This window comes from Heliconius melpomene, chromosome 17, assembly GCF_056956725.1.
Source record: "Heliconius melpomene rosina isolate 202511_hmr_F chromosome 17, ASM5695672v1, whole genome shotgun sequence".
Lineage (NCBI taxonomy): Eukaryota > Metazoa > Arthropoda > Insecta > Lepidoptera > Nymphalidae > Heliconius > Heliconius melpomene.
The window spans coordinates 583,956-603,957 of NC_140405.1; the positions used below are offsets into that span (position 1 = coordinate 583,956).

Consider the following 20,002-nt stretch of genomic DNA (forward strand, 5'->3'; position numbering starts at 1 on the left):
CAAGTTAAATTGAGGCCAGGATACAAGCATGCGTCTGTAAACGCGACAGCATGTGGGTTCGATGTCCAGTCCCATTCGTTGAGTTCAGTCAGTTCAGTTCACTGAACGTGCAATACCTTCAGAATCTAGCGGACGAACATCAAGTAATTTACCAGTTTAATAAAGTTACTGCCTCACACTTGATAAGGACTGGCGCAAGAAACTCAGCAGGATTTTTTAATCAATTCAGATTCACATTTATTTATTAGTGACAATGACACCTTCGCGATAGGGAACTCATATTTAAATGGTAAACGGAGAGAATCTAGTGGTGACGTATGTCAAAGTTTCTGAAAATTGTAATTTGCGAAAAAATATATCATCCAAACTCTATAAAAGGTCTCTATAATTTCTAAAGTAATATCTTTGAAATTGTTCATTTTTGGGCTATGTCACTTTTATCTAGAATATGTGGTATAGCACCACAGCTTATACATGTAAGCACCACAGCTTATACTGTAATAATCGCTAATGAAAACGTATAATACATTATTCAACTTTATAATTGACGTACTTTGCACGAAACAATAAGTATAAACAATGCATTAAAGCCTACTTAATTTACTGATTTTGACATCTTTTGTTACATTATTGTTAATTTCTTCAGATTTTCCTTTTTTCTAAATATTCACTGGATCATACCGTAGTTTTTTATAACTCTGAATAAAAAAAACATAAAAACCCAAAGATATTCCTGAGTTAAACCTTACAAACAAACATACAAAACAAAAACTGTTTTTTAATAATATTCATTGGAAGATTAAACCTCCACCTGGCATTAAAAGGTAAACAGTACGTCACCCGTTCGCAGGAACAGCGTATGGTGTTGATGAAACTGCCGATCCCTGCCGATGCTTGTAGTATTGTATTTAACGAGTCGATTGTATTTAAAAATCAATAGTTGTGGAGGTATTTTTGTATCAGTTCACAGATTTTGGTTGAAAATTACGATTTGGAATAAAGTTTTTTTTATATTTACACGTTTTGAAATGAAATTGAATGTTGTATGAAATATTTCTTACCAATTTAGTGCTTAAAAATTATTAATTTACTAACGGACGCGCGCAGCTTCGCTTGCGTATTTAAGGGTGAATTCTAATAACCCATGAAACATATGTTCAATGAAATATTTTTAAGAGTCTGAATTTCAAATTTTATAAAAATCGGTGGCGATTTAAGAATTTTCCCATACCAACTTTCAACCCCTTATTTGCACCTTTAGGGGGAGAATTCTAGAAAACGATGAAACACGTGTTCAATTAAATACTTTTAAAAATCTAAATTTCAAATTTTATAAAAATCGGTGCCGATTTAAAATTTTTTCCATACAAACTTTGAACCCCTATTTCACCCCTTTAGGGTTAAAATTTTTCAAAATCCCTTCTTAGTGGATGTCCAGATTACGAAAGTAAACATCTGTCCAAATTTCACGTTTCTACGCACAGCGGTTACGGCTATGCGTGCGTCTTACCTCAGTCAGTGAGGACAAGTCCTTTTATATATATAGATTATTTACTTTTCTAGATGGATTCCGCAAAGTACAGGTTCATATCTATATATCACACATACGTTGCATTTTATAAAAAAAGTAGATTCACGCTTTTTCACGCATTGTCAAAATTATAAGAGAGTAATTATAATTGATCTAGCAGTTCTCTAATGTTTCTTCTTCATAAGCTTTTATTTAACCTGTCGTGTGAGTATGTGTGTTAGTGTATGTGAAAACTCACATACTTATTCATTAATTCATTTCCTATACTTAAAAAACAAAACGAGCCTTAAACAAACGTAACAAATATAAATTATAATGAGCATCTCATCCATAGTAAATTCGAACTAGTGACTACTTCATGCATCAAAAGTCCTTGTTGGATGTACTATCTATGTACTCTACACTCGAGTCATATTTTTTAGTCACAGGAAAAATTAAAAACTAAAATTATACTGTGTGTATTAAATGATGGCCTTTTTTGTAATATTAGACAGTGATTTATTTTTTTCTCATTAAATAGGCTATCAGGGCACACTGATATAATATGAGCGTCTTCTTCTACTTTTTCTTTAGCTTCATGCTGTATGCCACACTTAGCATGGTCGGCAGAGAGAACCTGGGAACTTAATGTTAAGACACTCCGTTCCCATTAAGACACTTCCATTTCCCACTTTCTGCTGAATTATAAACGTCTTTTTGACCTTTAAAATAAAATGGTTATAGTTTTCGATCCACACTCGGTGGAATGAATTGTTATCACTTTTTATTCAAAGCGAATAAACAGTACCAAACAGAGTTTTTAACTAACTAACTAAGTAACTGACTAACTGGCATGCGGAATAAGGGAAAGTGAATCCTGTAAAATCCACTATACATCTTAAAGTTGAGACGAAGGACCTAATTTTTTTTGAAATAATCAAATTTATACAAAATCTCACTTACACCCCTTTCGTTTTAGGTACTGAAATCATAATAAAACATAATATTTAAAAAATATAATATTTGTATTTACTTAAAACATTGTAAATTGTATCATATTTCTTGTCAGCAAAATGCAAATAATTTTACTATGTTATGTTGTCGAAGTATTGAAAGTAGGTACTCGTGTATCACTCGACGTTTGTATGTCTGTTGCAACGAGGGTCCTAACATAGGTGATGTACTGAAACCATATTAGAAATTAAAGTTGTTTTCTTAGCTCCTTAACTCTATAAATAAAAGTTGGTTTTGATATTTTTTAACTTCACGTTGTATGTTGGGTGGGCGTAGGAAACTTAGTGTTAAGATACTTCGTTCGCCATTTCTTTGATAATAAGTATTGAGTGGCAAAACTCAACGTCGCGCATTGTCTTGTTGCCACAGCGTAGAAATGATATGATAATAAATCATTCCACCGAGTGAAAATTAAACAGTATAAGCATAGAAATTAATTTAAATGTTTAAAACATTCTAATAGTTTTCTTTACAGAATGTCAAAACTCAAAAATCTCTACCCCAACTCAAAAAAACAACTCAAAACTAAATAGACTCATGCCATTTCAAAAATATATTCAAAATATTCTTTTCATTCTAACGAAACACGAATGCGATCGACAATCTCGAGTACTACCTACAAGCGGTAGCTACAAGCGGTAGGCGCGTAATTGGTTGGAAACTCAGCCGCGATCCGTACAGTGCGTTCTCCACTTGTCAGTCCCATTAATGCTAACTATTAGGAAAATATGAAATATGAAATTTTATATGTAAAAATTTTGTAAAATATTTCTTTTTAGGATACGGTTGAAAAGTTTTTTTTTGGTAGTTCGTTCCTTTTATGTGGTAACTGGGTCTCTATGTAGAGATTGGTGGACTAGATTTCTGTTGATGTTAGTATTTTTAGTTTAAAGTTGACATCATTTGATCATAGATCTATTTATTGAGGTCGACGTGGAATAAATATATCTTAATCATATTTATACTCTCGTTTCCCAATACAAAACGAAATCAAAAAGATATATAACTTTATCATCGCTTTTAACAAAAATAAAAAAAATTACACCACACCAAAAACTCCCACGTTCACATTAAAAACGGCAACCAACCCCATATAAAATTAAGTCAACAAGTCCCACCGAAAAATTATTCATAGCCGATATCTTTAGGTGCGAAGTGGAAACAAGGACGCGGAATAGTCTTCATGAATTGGAAATGCAATTTGGCCGGGTGTGCCTCTATGCCCGGGCAATTGTTTTTGAGAGTTACCGATTTTCTTGATGGACGCACGAGAAGTCGCCTACAGACGTTAAGTGTTTTTTATATGAGATCCCCGTGTTTAGAGACAGTTTGTTTCGGGAAACGCTTATAAATGACCCATTATTTTTGTCTTTATTGTGATTGAATTATGTAGCTAGGTTTTATTTTTGCCATTTCCATTTTCCGTCGAATTCTGAAGGCATTGCGTATCTCTATCAACGCTGCCCTTGTAACCAGAGCAAGGAAAACGAAACTTTGAGTTATAATCGAACATACAACTATTCCATTTTCAATTAAACACTATGTCGTTGCGCCTGTGACCTGTGAGGAGTTTCTTCTTTCTACACTGATGGCCTGGACACTTATCCCACCATCGGAAGAGGATATTTTTATATTTTTAAATGTATTTTATTTCTATACCTATCTATATTAGTATTATGTATTTGTATTTAGATGTTATAATATATTATTTATTTTGTTTAACTATATTTATGTTTATTTATGTGTATGTCATGCCAAATTATTTATTTTTTTAATATTTATTATTACTTTTATTTTATTATTTATTTTGTTTTTGTCTTTCTCAATTTCCCTGCACTATCTGGTCTTTCCCGCTACTTTGCACTTATCCACTTCCACGGGTTGACTGGAAGAGATCTCTTCTAGAGATAAGTCCACCGTTGTGTATGTCTTTTCTTAATGTATGTTTTATTATGTGTTAATTTAGTGCAATAAAGAATCTTATATATATTTATAAAGACAAAAGAGTTCCTGAATGTGTAATATAAACATATGATAATATTTACATTGGTTAATAAAATATTTCAGTATAAATAATTGTAATGTAAACCTTCCCTTAGTTTTAGCATCTTAAGCTCACCATGTAATAAAAACTGTGTTTTACCGAGTTATTATACAGCGACGCCGGCAATTCGACTCTACATCGAATCCAAATTGGCGTGAATTTTACGATGACTATTTAGTAGATACTTCCCTTATCTTTTTGCTGTGAGTGACGTTTGTTAGGTAGCAAAACAGTCTTGTACCTTTTTTTCCTTTTGTCCCTTTTTTTTCTGGAATCGAACTCACAAACTTTGCGTACTTAATACAATACTCGTCAACGTGGTACAGTGAGGTATAATATGAATTTAATTGCTATGGGTGTGAGTTCGAATCCCACTTAGTTATTTCTCCGCTCTCGTAGGACGAATTGCGGAGTTAAGTTCTGCTACTCGACTCGGAATATGTCAAACATCTAGCGAAAGGTGTAGTAGATTCACCATCTGTCTTTATATAAATTTCTTATAATAATAGTTATAAGTTTTTCCAAAGTAGCTTCCTAGGTAAGTCGGCAAGACTCCCAATCAAAAGTAAATAGCTTTCGCGAGTATTAAGTGCAGTGGCTAGAGCAAACAATTCCCATGTACAGCGCCGTTGTTGGACAATCTCTACAACTTTGGAAGATTAAATTAGAAAACGTAAACAAGTACGAATCGTGTACTGCGGGGCGGAACTTTACTTTAGCCTTTACAAGATTGCTGTTCTGCTAGAAATTGGCTTAAAATAAGTGTTTCTCCACCAGTATATATAACTGTATAGACCATTGCACTTATTTTGTTAACTTCACGCTATATACGGCACATATAAGGGTAGGCAAAGGGAACCTGGGAACCTAGTGTTAAGATACTCTATTCTTCATTAAAAAAACTTCCGTTGCTCACAATGCGCCGAATTATTGAGGCATTGCATGTTGAGTAGCAGAACTCAAAGCCGCAGTTTTGCCTTGTTTGCGAGGATATAAAAATATATTTTTTATGTTTTAAGAGAAGGAAAAGGAAAGAATAAGGATTCGAACCTGTGTTATCATTATACCACGTAGCTGTAGAATTACTGCATTTGAAAGATAAAGTGCCGTCGAGTACCCTCCAAGGAGACATTGCAGCACAGCTATATTAATCACAGACTGAAATACTTGGTGTCTACATAGATTATATTACATAAGAAGTCATGTTGACATCGTACACGCAACGGTAGTAAGTTCGATTACTATACCAGAAAAAAATATATTGATTTTTTTTGTCAATCTCGTTAAAACAATGCTGTCAGTCTTAAAAAAGCGAAAAGTAAAAAGACTTCTTAATTAAGTGTATATAGGGAAATTTTTTAACTACTTGAGATAGAACGTAACATTTTCTAAGGATAAAAGCTTAGATTCATTTTAAAATGATTTATGAGAAATGATTATAGTACATACTAACATTCCTCTTAAATTGATAACGTATCATGCCTATATTCAAATAAGTAGAAATAGTAGAATGTTAGTATACTTATTACATCTAAGCGGGAAAGTCAAGAACAAAAGTTAGATATTTTAAAATAAATGGAGTATGTACAATGAATCGTTTTTGTTTAGAGCTTATTTGTTTCTTTAAGTGGTAGTTTTTCCTCGTCCTGAGCTTAATTAATGGGTGAATTATCTAAATGAAGCACATCTGATTACGTGCTTTGTACCGTGTTTTTTTTAGTTTCACTCTGGGTAGGAAATCACATAAGAGCAGGGTAGAAAGAGGGAACTTAGGAACTTAACGTTCCCTTAAGACACTCCGTTCTCATTAAGATACTGCTATTTCCCGTTTTTAGCCGAATTCTGGCTTACAGTCAGTCGCTGTGCCGTTGCGATACTACGGTCTCACTAATTTGTATAATCAGAGAATAAAATTAATTATACAAATATATTACTTTATTAGTAATATTATAAGCCAGTGTAAATGTATATAGTGTAGATAGTAGAACATCTGAGACAATCAGGCGACGTCAACACTAGGCGGGCTAATTAGACGGCGGTGAGGCGCAAGTGTTTGATCTGCTAATCACCTTTAACCTTTGTATATTTCTATTATTTATTAATTTCTTTGAAACATTTTATAATATTAGACCGTCGTGTCTCGATGGCACACGAGTGTGACTGACGGCTGTGGGTTTGATTCCTTCTTGAGTAAGTGTATATTTAATATTTTCATTTCCTCGCTCTTGTAACAAGGCATAGCGCGGTGTTGATTTACACCACTCAACACGCATTGCCGTTATGCAATGCCTTGAAAAATATGGCGACCTAAGCTTATAATAATTTTCATTCGTTCGTATAGATAAGACAAACTGCGTATAGATAAGTTCGTATAGATAAGACAAACTACAAAACTTAATATATGTATATATCTCTGTTTCAAGAAACGATATAAGGTTAGACGCCATTGGGATTCGAACCAGCGTCCTCCGTTACATAACACATACCTATAGTTACAACAAAGTATAAAGAAATCACACTCGCCCGCGCCGTACGAACTACATCAGATATTTGTTCACGCCCATTTAATCTTGGACTGCTCATTCCCTAATTGCAAGTGATGTAGGTTTTCAGCCATTAGTAAGGATTCCGTATATTATTCAAATATATTTTTTTACATATCTTATGCATTTTTAATTACAGAGAAAGTATAGTGCCATATCACTTGACTACTTATTTTGATGTTAAGAAAATAATCTAGATTCTGATTTTAAATGCCACAGTTGTGAGTTTGATTCTAACTCGACCTAATGAATTATTTTCATTTCCTCTCCTAAGCAGACAAAGCATAGAGTTCCGCCACTCGCTATGTCTCGAAAATTGGACGGTGCGTGGGCAACACAAGTCTTAACGCTAAATCCTTTTGCCTATTCTGCCTTATGCGGAAAAATATGACACTCGACACTATACTCATTTTTGTCTACACCAATATTGTGGTTACGAATAATTGACTAATATTGGAAAAAAATCCAACAAAAAATTGATCCTCAAAAATGCTTAACAAGTTTTATTGCCTAAAATAAGAAAGAATCTACAAAATTTAAATTATAAATGCATAAAAAAAACTCCACTTTACAAGGTAACCCTAAAAAGACTAATATCGCTAAAACGGTTCAATACAGCGCTTTGACGGTGTGTTTACACTGGTTATTAGCTAATGACACGTCAATGAATGCCCGTTCGACTCCTGTCTAGTGAAGAGTAAACATATAGATGGATAGAGTGCAGCTTTATACGATTTGTTGATTGGAGCGGCTATTGAGAATCAATGACAGTTCATCTATCTTTCTATCTATTATTTTATATGAATGTATTTTTTTATAAATTGTACATAATATGTTTTTTAGAGAGCAGTCGCGCCACGGTTGTGGGTTTAATTTCTACGAGATATTTAACATTTCCATTATTTCGCTCTGATGACGAGGCAAAGCGCGGTGTTGAGTGCCGCTACTAAACACACAATACCTCTAGAAATCAGTGGATAGTGGAAAATAAAAGTGTCTTACGCCCGAAATTAATAATGTATCTCCGATCTCCAGCTAACGTCAATCTTGGAATGTTCGACATATCTATCCAATCTCTAACCTGCATGCCAATAACCATTCCGGATAATGTCAACTTATCATCAAAAGTGGATTGCAGGGCCCTCCCTGCGGTAACGATAGTTTCGTTTTACGTATCTTTTTTTAATTAACAAAATCCTAATATATATGCTAAATTAAATTTAAAATTAATTATTATTACTTATAAAAGTCCTATAAAAACTATTTTTAATAAAATAATAAATCTTTAAGTCCCAAAATATTAAAAAAGAATAAAAATTAATAATATTAAAACACTTTTTAAAACTTAATGCAATATGCTTAGGTGCGTACAATGGAACTTGAACATGTCATTTTGACAGCATATGTTTTTATAATATAATAATTAATTGTTAGTTTTAAGATACTTTATTCCTAACCCATTTTCATGTATAAATTATTAAACATAACTTGAAACGCCATAAAATTACAACTAAACTGAACTAAAGATAATTATTTTAATTTCATTAATGGAGTCCGGCATAGTAAGGTAAGTATCGTATGTATTCATAATTTTGTTTATTAAGTTTAAATATACATGCGAAAAATTATATAAAGGCGTTAGCCTCTATAGAATTTTTGAATTCATTATAATATTAATATCGTTTTGCTTGGCTATTTCAATTTCATATTGTTTATTGCTACATTGGATAACAAAGAATAAAATTTGAGATTAAGTGCAAGATTATTATTTTAACTTATATTGATGAATGCTTTATTGAACAATGAACTAATAAATACTTTATTTTTTTCAGTAAAAACAAAACAGTGATTGCAAGAAATTCACTAAATATTTTGTAGCTTATAAGAAATGTATGGAGAATAAAGCTGATAAAATTACTAAACATGGAGCAAGCTAGAATTAAGAATTAAAAAATATTTATATAAAGAGACAAATAAAAAAATAGGTTACAGTTTTTTAATAATAAAAAAATTACAATACACATTGTTTTCCTTATTCACCCCCAAAAACAAGTAAAACTATGATTAACTAACAATCTTCTCACTTAAGTAATTAATAAATATAAAATACTTGAATAATTATTCATCTTATAAAACAATTATTTACATCCTTTCTGTGATATCTTATATTGCAGCGCTGTCCTCATTATCTATCATGTCATGAAGGTATTTCCATTCCTGGTACTTCCTCCAAATTAAGATCTCTGCAAATGGAGTGCCATAATATGAAATTATCTTGCAAATGTTCTAAAAATATAAAATTTCTATATTAGGTATATAATTAATGAATATTAATAAGTTTAATACTATTTACACATCATACTAATAAATTATAATAAGATTTTTTTTTATATGGTCCGTCCCCTTTTTTCCATACCATAGGTAATATTAGGTTAACATAATACCTTTCTATTATGTTCCTGGTTTAATATATGCTTGCTTGCAGCTTTGCTTTAGTACTTGGATTAAGAACTTGTGTTAATAAATATGGTCTATTTGGTACTTTATTTCCATTGATTACCATAATGTCTTGCATCACATTTTGCTGCCTATAATAAAATATAAAATATTATTTTACAAATATATGAGATAGTAATTTGGAAAATCAGCAACTGAAATTAATAGGCCCAGAGCTCAAATTAAGAAATGAAATGGTAATTAGTAACTGAGATTAAGTATACAAAAAAAGTTTCCATAATTTGCCTGCTTTTGTAAAGAAAACTTTTATAACTTAATAATACTCACATGGCGATTAAACACATAAGTGTTCGAGTGCAATCAATTGCAGCAATAACTCCAGGAAAGGCACCAACTTGATAGAAGTTTTTAGCACTCTCTTGATATATTTTTATATGCTCACTGCATATATTTGTAATTGCTGACACTGACTACATAACACTATCATTACTATCACTCGAAGAAATGTCACTCCACATATTTATTTACTTTAAAAATCAAATATAATATAAATGCAATTTTGCAATCCGGGGATATGATAAAGTAAACCCCAAAATATGTCGGATCGCAATTAGCTGTCATTTTTGCTATCCAACGTAATGTCAAAATGGACAGATCGTTTATTGGCACGCACAAGCTGTAACTTTCATACAAAGTTCCCTCTTCATCTCCAGTTAGTCCTCCCAACGATAGATTGAAGTTAAAGATTGAAAATGAAGTACTTCGATAGGTTATTGGCAAGCTAAACTCAAAAAATAGATTGATATTTTAATCTATGGTAGCAATTTATGGATTAGGATCGATTATTAACATTGGGCGTTAATGGGGAAGGGAGTGTCTTAATATTAGGTTTTCAGGTTTGCTCTGCCTGCCCTGGTTTGCGCGGCTTATGTCGTTAACTTGTCATCACGCCTATTTTTATGCATTGCGTGTTGAATGGCGGAAATCAGCGCCTTTACTTTGTCTACTAAGCCGCAGAAATAAAAATAATATCATTATAATCATTTCACTGAGTGGGGATCGAACTTATAACCACCGTGTTTACAACTAACATTGTCCCTACTACGACGCGGCGGCGGCCTATAGGTCATCATGGCTGACTGCACTCTTGATGGTAGTCGATTCGATCCCCATTTTCCTGCCCCATTCTCTCAAATTCACGGTGAAAACTATATTTGTAAAATACAATACACCTTTATTGTCGTCAAATAGAAATAGCTAAGTGTTATACTTTGTTACTTATCTAATAGCTCCGTGATTGATACACTATCTAACAAAAGAAAACAATTCCAAGCAATAGTTCCTGAGATAAACGCTTGCAAACATATAAACAAATAAATTCATCAGCTTTATAATACAAGTATAGAAGAAGTATATATATAGAGTACTATTGAATATGTTAAATAATCATGAATGTCGTATAACCAAAAAGTGAAGTTCCCGTGGGATAATAAATGTAAATTTATTTGAAAACTCTCACATCACCTTCACGAAAACTATCGTAAGAACTTCTATATATTTGATATTATGAAACTATCATAAAATGTAATATTTAAAGGGACTTTTATAAGGAGACACGATCACGAATGTGAATATATTATATAAGAAAAAAAAAGTATTAGTAGTTTAGGCATCACTTAGCTTTAGTGTTACAGTAAATATTTAAAATTTTAAAATGTTGTAAAGTATAATAATAAAAACAATAATACGGAGAGAAAGGGTAAAAACCAAATGTCTGTCACTTTTTATCCCTCACAGATAGATATTCTGAAGTAGTTGACAAAAGTTAACTTTACAAAATTCCCACGTTTCACAATCGTTGCTTTTTAACAATTTTCGAAACATCAGTCAAACAATGACAACACCGCCTTACAAACATCCTACATTAATAAGTAATTGATACCATCACTAAAGTTATTCACAATATTAACACAAAATTGTTGACAATCCACAATTCCCACGAAGCCCACTACAATCTCCATATAAATATAATAGGTATAAAGCAGCTACTTGCAGCTTGGTACTTCCTGCAGGCCATTCAGAGTAACGGCGTATTGAAGTTAAGTCCTAGCGCCACCTGGCTGGATAGAGCCACATCTACAGCTAGAACTAGGTCTGGCCTATGTGGCTCTGTAATCTGCCATTCCTATGCAAATTCGCTCGCTCAACCAACTATGACTTCATATAAAAGAGTGTTGTCACGTTGCTGTTCGTGTATTGTATATTTAGGTGTCGTGATGCAATATTGTAAGTTGTTGTTGTGAAGTGGATAAATAATTAGTAATAGTGTACTTCAAGCAGGCGAAGCTGCGGGCGAGTCGTTAGTAAGACAAACATTAAGATTAGATTTTATTGAGATATCTATTACGATTTTTTTTATCTGAAGTGCTGATCTAATACTATTTTTATCTGAATCACAAATTACCTTTTAAAAAGATATTCTTATAAGCCATATAAATTATCTATACTAATATAATAAAGCGGAAGAGTTTGTTTGTTTGTTTGTTTGTTTGAACGCTAAGATCTCTGGATCTACTGGTTCGATTTACTTTGTTTTTGTTTTGTATGAAAGCTGCATTCTTCAGAAGTGCTATAGGCTATATAATGTTACATTACACATATATACTAATAAATTAAAATACTTTCTAATTTGACATGCAATTTATTCTGCCATGTTAACAACAACCGTCGTCGCTACGCGACCGCGTTCGTTACCGCGTCATTTTGGTATTCATCCTTATGTAAATAATAATAGTCACTTTTAGCATTTCATCTAGATTGAAATTATATTTCTATAGAAATTATATTCTTATATTTCAAGCAGGCGTAGCCGCGTCCGGGTCCGCTAGTGTATGATATTCTTATAAGCCATTTTGATAATTGTCTTCACTAAAATTATTTATAATTAAGTATTGTAAAGTTTTAACAAACATAACATTGAATGTACGAACAGTAACGGGAACACCCCTCGTTCTCAATGTTTGGAACGACGTCCGCTATAGCAAGTAAGTGAATTTTGCCTTTATGCAGCCACTTGACTAGGCAACAGAAGGTTTTATCCTTTGATTACACTTTCAAGTTCTACGAAAGCCGAAGAGCCCTGGAGGTTAAAGATTCGAAGAAAGCAAAAACTTCTACCTCGGACGACAATCTGGAAGAGGATAAATACTTTTATTTGGTTCTAATACTCTTGTAAGGTTTATACCAAAATGAATTGATTCTAAACTTCATCCTATATGTGTGTTTCCGATCATCGTGGGTTCAAATATTTTGCAGGTGAATATTTGTATTTAGTTATAAAATGTTTTCCTGGTTTTTTTTTAACTTTACGCTGTATTTCGTATATACCAGGGTATAAAGGTATAATCTAGTGTAAGGACATCCCGTTCCCGCTTAATTTCTGAGACATTGTGTAATGAGTAATGGTGCTCAAATCTTGTTACCAGAGCAAGGATATAAAAATAATGCATTATTCCGAATGCATTATAGTAAGAATCGAACCCACCACCGTCATCGTCTACAGCCTGAATTATATTTTTTAGACAATTTTTTTCCGATCTAAGTATAATATGAAGTTCAGCGTTAAGATACAAAACTGATCCAAGTGTTTCTGTTTGGACATCATTTGTCTTGAACTACTGTCTGTCTCCGCCTACTGTTCTTATCCTTTGATAATACTTCGAAGTTCCAAGGAAGCCAATGAGACTAAAGGTTTCAAAAACTTTCACAATAAATGACAGTCTCCAACAACACAAATAACTACTTTATGTTATCAAGCGCGTTTTATTAGTATTTATGTTGTTGAGCATACATATTATTTTAACCAAAGTTACATTAATTGAAAAATGACAATGTTTCAGATCGGTAAAGAAATAATTCAAAAGTATTATAAAATTAAAATATTGAAAATTGATTTGAGAGAATTCATCGATTGGCCCACTTTTTTTGGCCCATTTTTTTAAATAATGTGTCGTAACTCAACTGCACGCCTTACTATCAGTAAAGAAATTAATTACATCCAACACAAACAACAATAAAAAATAAGAAACCCTATATAACCATCTCAACTAATTTGCTTAACATTTTTTCCCTAAATTTTTCATACAACTCCATGCATTCTAATCAAAATCTATTCCACGGGTGGATCCGAAATGCATCCAAAAGACAATGTCGCATTCCACAACCTCGTCACGTTCTTCCTCATTGTGGAAACAAAAATTGTAGAAACACTAACACACTGGTGGCGGTGCCAAGTCGCTTCATTAGGACTTGTGACTTGTGTTCTTTGCTGTACACTTGCTGTGACACGTGATGCTGATGCTGTATAAACGAATTTGAGCACTTGCTGTGTAAAATAATATTATTTTAAAGGATTCGTTATGAATATAGACAGACTAGAGAGAATATCACAGTTAAAAAAGGAAAAAGAACGTGCTGAAGTAGATTGGGTACCTTGAGAGACTAAATATATTCTCTCAGTGTTGAACCCAACGTTAACTGTTGGAAAGACAGCTTTTCAACAGTTAACGATGGACAAATTGAATTTTAACTTTTATACCGTCAAGTGTGGTGACCAACCGTTTAAACTATTTTTTTTCTTTTTCAGCTTTACGCTGCATATATTAGAGTAAGCATAGGGAATCTAATATTGAGACATTTCGTTCCCCAGTTTCTTGGTACCACAGCGAAGAATTTAAAATATTGAGAAATAAAATTCATTTCCCAGATTGGGAATTGCACGCACAGCTCTTGCACTTACACTTACTTAGTCACTCGTCATACATAGGGACATACCCTACGCCAGGACGGCCTTAAAAGTATTTGCTACTACCATATTAAAAAAACAACTATATGAGTATATATACGGACGAGCAAAAGGATTTTTATTCTATAGAGTAAACAGTATTTGACCCAATGTTTTTGAGAGACTGAGGGACGAAAGTATAGTAAACATAATAATAATAATAATAAGTAGTAAGACTATACGTACGTTCTCTCTGGGAACTAAGATATGCATAATTTTTCCAACTTCACAAAGGAGCTATTGAGACAATCCCGAATTCGAGTTATTGCGTTATAGGTGTTGAAAGTGAATACGAACTTGTCTCTGGATATAGAAGTAATGTATTTGCCAGAGTTGGGGTTGAATACAGGATCATCACGCTTACTTTTCTTACTGAACCAAGTTGGATTCTCTATATATATTCGTCTCTCGTCAATCGTATAATTTAATTTTAAACAAAAATACGATATACGATCAATTTCCAAACAAATATATGTACGAGTATATTACACATATACCAAATTATATTTAAAAATATTAAATGCTTTGCACTTTGTTCTTTTCATCCTTAAAGTTAATATTGTATCTAATAGACAGTACAACAGTACCAATAACGAGACATGCCTCAATCTCAAATATTGTAGTTCAGCACTGAGGTCAAGTCAAGTGAATATTTGCTCAGTTCATCCGCGTCTTGATAAGGGGTCCAAATTATAGTTTATTAGAAGTTTCAACAGCCGGCCAGTGACGAACTGGCTAATGTTTCTACCTGACTCCTGTTGTATTAATAAGTTTTTAAATATTTTCATTTCTACAATTCTGGCTTCTCGCGTAAAGCGCGACGTTGAGTTCCTCTCCTTGAACTCTGCCTACATGCGGGATATTTCAAAGGAAGCTAAAAAATAACATAAAATAAATAAATATAATAACGACCACAGAGATTCTAGTTTTATATCAAATTAGCCCTACTTTTGTCTCCCATACAAAACATCAAATAAGTAATATAAAATCCTTCAGGATCTGTTTAACTAACTACTGGTATAATATTTAAGTGGTTAAATATGACTTCTGTTAACAGAAGGAACTCTATAAAAGTTTTGACACTTTTATGTTGACATAGGTAAATATAATTTTCGATTTATTTTGTTTATTAGTTCAAAATTCGGGGTTGAATTCCGCTGTGTCCCGAAAGTCTTAACGCTTGCTTTGTTTTGCCTACAGTTAGGGACAGGCCAAATAAGATTTGAACTTCATAACATCAAATGAGATGACCAACTCTTTAAAATCCTATAAAATCCATACAATAACAAAGTATTTGTTCTAGAACATATTGAGAAAACAAATATCACGGACGGACAAAAGGAATTTTATTATATAGACTGTAGGGTCAGTCTATTTGCAATGATAATTCATAATAATCTCGTTACTAACACCCTTTAGTTGTCGGACCGGACAAACGGTCGTATTGATTTATTTTATCAAGTAATAGTAATTTTGACGAAATCTTGGTTCAGTTGGTACGTACCGACTGTGATAGTTGTGGGTTCAAATTTCACTCAAAGGGACATTTTAAAAGATTTCATTTGGGATTTTTTTTCGTGAGTCGTGTATAAGAACTGGGTAAAATATATCTTAACATGAAGCCTAGAGCTATGATGTATTTATACAATATAGCGGCTTATATCATCGTGGCGTTGCATCACAGCATGTGATTGTAAATGCAACGGTTGTGAGTTCGACTCCCAATTAAGAAATTGTAATTTCGCTGTGGTAGCAAAATAAAACGCAATTCTGGGTTCCGCCATTCAACGAAATTGAACGGAGAATAGGGAGCTGACCTTGTGTCTTAACAGGTTTTCTCTGCCTAACCTATAAACGAGATGCAGCTTAAATCTGTTTTGACTACATTTGGGTTCAATATTTGACTCCACTGCGAGAGTGTGTGTTCAAATCTCACTCTAAGTGAAAATTTAAAATATTTTATTTGGTATGTTTATATCGTCATGGCGCAGCGGCACGGTGTCTGATGGTAAACTCGACGGTTGTGGATTCGATAAAGTACATTTTAGGAACAAAACGCAACGTTGAGTTTCGTAATTTAACTCGATATATCACGAAAATTGGGCTAAAAGTGGGAAACGGAGTGGAGAGCATAGAGTAGGTTCTAGGTTTCTTCTGTTTATCCTGCTATATATATTCTCAATGCTGACCTCTAAAGTAAATCTTTTCTTATAAAAATAATTCTCAATACTTAATAAATAAGAAACTTTTCCTTTATCTGCCTCTTGTTCTTGTATTAGAAGAATATACGTCGAATACAACGTTTATTTGTTCTATGAGACAAAGCGGCTTGCCTCACTGTCGCGATAGCCTCGCTGGTGTCCGATGCAGCTTACCTGATACTTTTATTTATACTTATACAGTCATACAATTCTATGTGTGGAATGTAGTGCAGGAATACAATTCTATATGTTTTAGCATATCCCGCAAATAGCAGGATAAGACGAGAGAAAATTGTGTTAAGACACTCCGTCCCCGTCTCCGTCTCCATTCACCTGTACTATTTTGTGGTCAGGTAAGAAGTGTGTTAAGACATTTCGTTCTCCAATTTTCGATGAAACTTAGAATAAGTTTTTGATGGACGATAAACCTGCAGATGTATTGTTGCTCTACCAAACCAGAAACAATTTATTCTCCTCAAAATTCAACTCAAAACTCCCACATAAATGTGGGTATCGTATCTAAAAATACTACAATGTCTTACATTACACGGAGTTTACTACACTAGGTTCCCTCTGAATACCCTGCTGTGTGCGGTTAACTTTGAATATATTTTTTGAGTTCCTAACGTTATTCTATAATATATATCTAATGTCCCACAGGCAGCCACACAGTGCCTGCATATTCTCAGGGACAGAGTACCCTCTTATAGCTGACAATACTTGGTAGTAGACCAATGAGCCCTAGCCTATATACAGAGAATATCTCATTTCAATATAAAATTTTGGATGAGAACAGTTTCCACACTATAGGTTCACTAGATGGGTTACAGTTAGCGTAACGGTACTAGAACTGCATATTAAAGAATTTCTTTACGTAATTAGTTTAAGAAAAGTTAGATTTGGCTTGAGCTGGTTCGGTTGGTACATTTTGCTTATCGTAATGAATATATAAATAAACTTTATATACATAACACTTCCATTATTAAGTGATTGTCGTAGAGACTATGAACAGCCGCAGCTATTGCTCGCAGATTTCTGATATTGCATAGAACAGAGCCAACCACTGTAGAGCCTCTGTACACTGCTCTGTACTCTGCCAAACCTAGGGGACACAGGGAAATTGAGTGGCGGAACTCAACGCCGCGTTTTGCCTCGTTACCAGAGTGAGAAAATTTAATATATTAAATATTACATTTAAAAATATATATTTCTACAAAACTATTGTGCCCACTAAAAATAAATTGCGAAAAGCAACACACAGTGGGCGCAACATAAAATCGTGGCCGAATCTCCAAATTTAGTGGTTATCACGTAAAAAACTATACTATTTAGGTTATTTTTAACACGCACGCTAGCGAGTACGAGTCGCAAATCGTGTTCAATGTACCGTAACTAACGTCGCTAACGTATTTGACGCGCGCCGGAATGGATAGTGCCGTCTCGTTAATTAAGGTTTCTATCTACGACGACCGCGAGTCACGTGTATATGCAGCGTGTGTAGTAAATGTGGCTACATTAATGTATTCGGGGGTGTATTCTCTTTGAGGCTGTCGTGGAGCAGTCGCGTACTATTTACGGCGGCTGTAATTGTAATATGATTAAGCGCTACTCAACGCGTAATGTCTTGAAAAATTGGGCGGAATGTGAGGATGGAGTACCTTAACACTAGGTTCTCTCTTCACTGCTATACGAAAAGAAGCAGAACAAAGGGGTTGTAACTATATTTTTCAATGATTCTTTGACTAATTAAATTGAAATGTGTAACAAAAATTGCTTGCTAAAATTAAATGAAAAATCTGTTTCACGGTGTATCCCGCATACAACAGGGTAGGCAGAGGAATCGCTTCCCTACTTTTCGTCGAATTAATATTCCCCCCTGCAACTCGTCTATTTTTTTTAATAACCAGTTTATTATTTTTTTTTAGTTAGGACGTATTGATTAATCAGGCTTTTTCACTCTTCGCAAATAATAATTATCATTGAAGGTGACAATATCTACCACACGCCCCGAGTCGAGATTGAACAGCAACTATTTCATTATCTCATTTATGAAGACATTATGCCACGACAGTGCCTATCAACGTAATTAAAATATTTGAAATAACTTAAGCTTAATGAACATTTGACTTTATAATTATGCAAAGCAAGAAGTAAGATCATTTATCTCGTCACCTGCTCAGCATCTCAACAAGTAAACACCAACAATCGGGCGATAAATAAACAAACAAACTTATTATAATTACAGAAATGTGTCCATTCATTTGTGTTTTTGTTTGAGCGTTTCCGTTATTATTGTTTTATTTGTTTTGTCACACATGTTCCTTTTTTTAGCTTCACGCTGTTTCCCGCACATAGTAGGGTAGGCAGAGGGAGCCTGGGAATTTAGTGTTAAGACACTCTGTTTCTATTCAGACATTTCCATTCTATGATAATATTTCATTTTTTCGAAATTGAACCCCCAACCTGTCACGTTTACATTTGTAATCTTATGCCCCTGCGCCACGATTGGTTTCAATTTACTACTTTTTGAAATGAAATTAATTCATTCTCCCGAGAGGACATCGAGTCCACAGGTGTCGCGTTCAAATCAGATGCAATGACTAGAATTTAGGCGGTGCATTGAGAATGGAGTATCTTAACACTAATTTCCCTCTACCTATCCCGCTATATGCGCGAAACTGAAAAGAAAAAAATATTTACAGGTTTAAAACCGTATCGCGATCTACAACGAAAACGTGCCGAACTACACGGCAGCCGCACGTGCCCATAACGACTCCCAACAGTTTGATTTAAAGTCGCAACAATTGTGTTTATGCGCTCCCCACACCCCCACACCTCCCCTCACCTCCTTTACCAGATAAAACTTCTCTAATGGCCTTTTGTTTATTGAGCATTTCGATTATTTTGATCAGATATAGGCTCTCGTGGGTAAATTGGTACTGAAGTTAATGTATGGCAGATACGAATGAGATATAAGTTACAAGTGATATGTAAATGTTTGGAATTGTGTTAGATGTGTACTTAATTGGCTGTTTTATAACTGACTAGACTAACTTTTACCCGCGATGTCACTCGCATGGTTACCCACGTGTATTCGCCTATATTTTGACTGAGTCAAGGCAAGAAACTCATAAAAATCGTATCTCGCATTTTCAGAGTAGTTAGAGATGCTAGATGTATAATAATGGAGAATTTCAACATCGCACTTTCTCTTGTCACCAGAGCGCGGAAATGAAAATAAAAAAAATACTTGAATAAGAATCGAATCCAGAACCGTCGCACTCACAGTCAGACGCTGTGCCACAATAGTAGCCAAAATATCTAAATAAAAAATCCAATTCGCATTAAGTCCATTAGAGGCGCCGCCGCCGCCGTAATAAACTGGTGTTT

At 33.7% G+C, this 20,002-nt stretch overlaps 2 long non-coding RNA genes across 2 annotated transcripts; one reads left to right on the plus strand and one right to left on the minus strand.

Annotated features, from left to right (window-relative positions):
- The first annotated feature begins 8,114 nt into the window (after positions 1-8,114).
- LOC146529776 (uncharacterized) lies at positions 8,115-9,132 on the plus strand. Its single transcript, XR_014878950.1, has 2 exons — positions 8,115-8,678; positions 8,944-9,132. It is a non-coding gene; the product is annotated as an uncharacterized LOC146529776 (long non-coding RNA).
- Positions 9,133-9,167: 35 nt separating this feature from the next.
- On the minus strand, positions 9,168-10,442 carry LOC146529777 (uncharacterized). The gene is made up of 3 exons (XR_014878951.1): positions 9,896-10,442; positions 9,556-9,699; positions 9,168-9,397 (listed from the first exon to the last, which is right to left on the minus strand). It is a non-coding gene; the product is annotated as an uncharacterized LOC146529777 (long non-coding RNA).
- Between the last annotated feature and the right edge of the window lie 9,560 nt (positions 10,443-20,002).